The following is a 5,112-nucleotide window of genomic DNA, read 5'->3' as shown; positions in this document are numbered from 1 at the left end:
AAAATTAAAATAAGACGCCGTTAAATATCATTTTCACGACAATAAAAAATATGGCGTCTTTAAATACATTAGAAGACGACGTTATTGATTCCTACTACGTCGCCTATATAGAAACAGCCGTCGTAAAATAAATTTTCCACTTCGATTTTTCTATAAAAGATGGCGTGGAAATAGTTGTCAGTGTCATTATTTACGACGTATGTATTTATAGAGTAGACGTTGAACAACGAAACAACGTCGGTTACAAAATATGAGAGTCGTATTACAAAATTTATACGTCCTATTTTCAGAAACAAACAACGACGATAAATATTAGACGTTGTTAAATAAAACAACGTCGAAAACAAATAAAAACAGACGTGTTTAGTCAACACCTAAGATTTCATCACCAATAACATCATTATATTCTCTATTAGGCATTGATAACACTACCGACCAACCACGATGCATCGGGTCGTCAACAAAAATATTTGTTTGACTTGAGAAGCCAAAACAAATTGGTCATTCCTATGTCCAATTTTACTCAAATCTACAAGGGTAAATCCAAGTTCGTCGACTATAAGACGAGAACTATCTATCCAATCACACCTAAAGACTGGGATTGTAAACTTTTGGTAGTCAAGGTCCCAAATTTCTTGAATGACACCATAGAAACCCATATTTGAGAGAATTGGGGTTTTATCCTTGGCACTAGCAACTTGCATGGTATGTGCAAGTAAATAAACTCCACTATTTTGAGTTGTCCGCACATCATCTTGTGCCTTCATATTGAATTTAATACCTTTAATAAGATAGCTCCTATATAATGGCACTGCCATGTTTGGACCAGCTTCTAGCCACCTTAAATTTTCTGATACGCCATTATTGTCTTCCTCAAGTTCACTTTGAACCTGCAAATTAATCAAATCTTAATTCAATCTAATCTTAATTCAATCTAACATAGAAATAAGAAGAAAATTAAAAGAGAAATATGTTATTCAACAACATATACCTTGAAGCGTAGCCATTGAATGAAAGTGCTATTATGCTTATCCTGCAGCCACTTTGTTCTCTTTCTAAATTTTGGATAAGCAGTCTTGAAGTGGATCATATGTTGCCTACATGACACGAAAAATTCAAGCATTACGGTCCCAAATATATAAGATAAACATAAGAAATAATTTAAAATGGAAACTTAAAGAATAAAACTCATACGTACTCGATATAAGGTAGGACTTCCTCCGTATTCTCCAAGCAAGAAACCAACATATAATGAAACCAAGCATGAAAACAATAAATCCATTCCCAATTCAACATAACATAGGGTGATTAAAAGATCCGACAAAATTAAATCCATTCCCAATTCAACATAACAGATAATGTAATCCATGAACCCATACCTATAAGCACATTATTAACAGATCGCAAAGCATATACCTAAAACCCTTTAACAAAACAACCTAATATCATTCAATGAATTTACAAAGGGAAGATAGGGTTTGTACTTACAGGTTGGACGAGCTCACAGATTCGACGGAGCCTGGAGAGTGCAACTTTTAATTAGAGCAGAAGTGAGAAAGCGAAATGTTATGTTGCGCGAAATCTGAAAATTTTAGGGTTCAGGGTTCGAAGTATAAGAATAAGAGCCAAATCTAAAAAATTTAGGACGCGCGAAAATTTTTAGAGAGCGCGCTCTTTAAAACGTCGAAAGAAAAACCATGGCGAAAGTTCTACAAGAACCGGCGTAAATGTAATATTCCACGACGGAAACACTGAACGTAACGCCGTTTATTTTGACGCTTCATTTTTTGGATTAATTTTAAATTTATTTTGAATATTTTGATATAAAGACGACTGAAAAACCACGTCGGGGTTAAGAAATTAAAGACGTTGTAAATTATAATAGACGACTTACATATTAAAATGACGTCGTTTAAAGTAGAAACCATGTCGGATATTTTACTGCACGACGTAACATATGTATTCCACTACTCAACCACCGTCGTTAAAAATTAATACCCTAAACCCTTAAAACTAAATTATACAATTTAAAAAATTAAGTTTATAAAAGGGTTTATGGTTTTACAGCCTAATATATACCCTAGACTACCCAAAAAATTATACTTCAAAAAATAAACCCCAATAAATAACAACCCTAATCTCTAAACCCTAGACTCTAAACCCTAAACCATAAAACTAGAAGTGATTTTATGACTCATCAAAACAATTTTTTTTTGGATGGTCATTTTAAATTTTTGTTATTCAAAATGAATTTTTTCAAGGTTTAGGGGGAATAAAAAATATCAATGACTTCATAGGAGTTGACTTTGCATTTTTCTGATTTATTTTAAATTTATTGTGAATATTTTGATATAAAAATAATAAAATATTCTTATCACAATAACAAACCACGTCGGGGTTAAGAAATTGAAGGCGTTGTAAATTATAATAGACGACTTACATATTAAAAATGACGTCGTTTAAAGTAGAAACCATGTCGGATATTTTACTGCACGACGTAACATATGTATTCCACGACTCAACCACCGTCGTTAAAAATTAATACCCTAAACCCTTAAAACTAAATTATATAATTTAAAATTTTAAGTTTATAAAAGGGTTTATGGTTTTACAACCTAATATATACCCTATACTACCCAAAAATTATACTTTAAAAATAAACCCCAATAAATAACAACCCTAATCTCTAAACCCTAGACTCTAAACCCTAAACCATAAAACTAGAAGTGATTTTATGACTCATCAAAACAATTTTGTTTTGGATGGTCATTTTAAATTTTGTTATTCAAAATGAATTTTTTCAAGGTTTAGGGGGAAGAAAATATATCAATGACTTCATAGGAGTTGACTTTTCATTTTTCTGATTTATTTTAAAATTTATTTTAAAAATAATAAAATATTCTTATCACAACAACAAACCACGTCGGTGTTAATAAATTGTAGACGTTGTAAATTGTAATAGACGACTAAGTTGTTAAAATTACGTCGTTTAAATGAGAAACCATGGCGGATATTTAACTATCCGACGTAAAATATATATTCCACGACTTAACCGCTGTCGTTACAAAGTACTACCCTGAACCCTTAAGAAATTGAAGGCGTTGTAAACCATAAACGACTCAATTGTTCAAAGAACGTCGTCTAAATATCCTTTTACGTCGGCTTTGTTTAAAACGAAACAACAAAAAACGACGGTTTTTGACTTTATTAGGTCGTTGGAAAAGTATTACACGTCGGTTACACAATTTGTATGTTTGTTTTTTTTTTTAATTTAAGAAAACCTCAACAAATTTTTACATTATATATTATAGACAAAATTTGTACATTATACATAAATATCAAGTGTTCAATAATTCCCCTATTCCATGTGAAGGCAAACAAACTCTGCCCATTCATTCCGGACTTCATCAATTGCTTCTTGGGGGTATGGAGCTTCCTGTTTTCCCTTGGCATACTGCATAAACAATGACTATTAGGGTTTATAAATAAAAAGAAATTCAATCACAGACGACGATATTTTTCATAACCGACGTAGTATATATATTCAACGACGGTAATTTTACATGACCGTCGTTGATAATACAAAAAACGACGTAAAATGTATGAAGGTAATTTCTTCTTACCTTCTTCTCAAACGCCAAGGAAGGATCCATGATGATGTCCCTCATGAAGCGCATCACATAATACCTGCACTCGACACTGCTGGGTTGCTTTGGTGTGCCTGACAGAGTTTTCCAAATTACTGCTTTATGGCCTGCTCTGGCTATGTGAGAATTATATATTTTTATAGCCCGTTAAAATGTATGAATGTAATTTTTTCTTACATCTTCATAATGATGATGTTCGCGCATCATGTTTTTTGGGTTGCTTTGGTGTTCCTGACAGAGTTTTTCAAATTACTGCTTTACGGCCTGCTCTGGCTATGTGAGAATTATATATTTTTATAGCACTGTTCACGATGTTTTTGCCCTCTTCATCGACCACACGATTTCCGGGCAGAGGATCCAGAAAATAGACGGTTTCCCTCTTTGCTCTCACAATCAGCAAGATCCAATGGCGGCTGCACAAAATTAATATAAAAACGACGGTTATTTACAAAAACGACGTATTATAATATTTCACCCGACGAAATAAAGTAGCAATCGACGACATTATATATTTATCACGACGATAAATAACTACCGACGTGGTTAGTAGTTTCAAACGACTCAATAAAATAAAACACCGGCGTGGTTAGTTTATACGCTGTCATTTATTGAAAATCATAAAAACAAAATCCTGTTAAGGAGACTAACCCTGGATTGTAAGGCATCATGAAAATCTGTTCACCGTCTGTCTTCTGAAGTCGAGCTGCTGCCAGTCGTGATCTCTCAGCTATTGTGCCAGAGTTGGCACTAACTGTAGCAGGGTCGATAAAGCCAACCATGCTGCACATATTTGCTTGTTTCAAAAGATCATGTAAGTACCTAAATATATAAAATAATATAAACAAGTCAGCAAAAAAAAACACACGACGGTTATGTATAACAAAACGACGTATTATAAAATTTCACACGACGTACTGAAATAGACAAGGACGTTATAATATATTTATCACGACGGTACATACTAACGACGTGGTTAGTTAGTTAGTTAAGACGACGCAATAAATAAACCAACGACGTATTATTTTAGAATGACAAACCTCATATATACAGCAACCACAGTAGCTCCTATTTCTTCCATGCCTACAAATTGTGTAATATCTTCAGGCAGGACGAAGGTATCGCGTTCTAGACCAAACACCTCCTTATCAATTGTAAAGTTCAGGGTCTTATCCTGAGGCACGAGTGTCGTTTCCACATAACGACAAAGGATTTTTAAAGAAGATGGCGCCTCCATATTTGAATAATCAACAACTTTAATAACCTGTTTAAAGAAATAAAAAAAAATGACGTGGTAATTCAATAAAAACGACGGTTTAAGGAATAAAACGTCGTCTGAAAAGAATTTAAACGACGGTGAAAAAACCGTCGTGGTGAATAATTTATTACGTCTTAGAAAAAAAATTCCGCCGTCTAAGTTGTAAACAAACGACGGTTTAAAGAAAAATATCGGCGTCTGAAATTTTGA

The sequence above is a fragment of the Prunus dulcis genome, chromosome 3, assembly GCF_902201215.1.
Source record: "Prunus dulcis chromosome 3, ALMONDv2, whole genome shotgun sequence".
Lineage (NCBI taxonomy): Eukaryota > Viridiplantae > Streptophyta > Magnoliopsida > Rosales > Rosaceae > Prunus > Prunus dulcis.
This window is presented reverse-complemented; position numbering follows the sequence as displayed.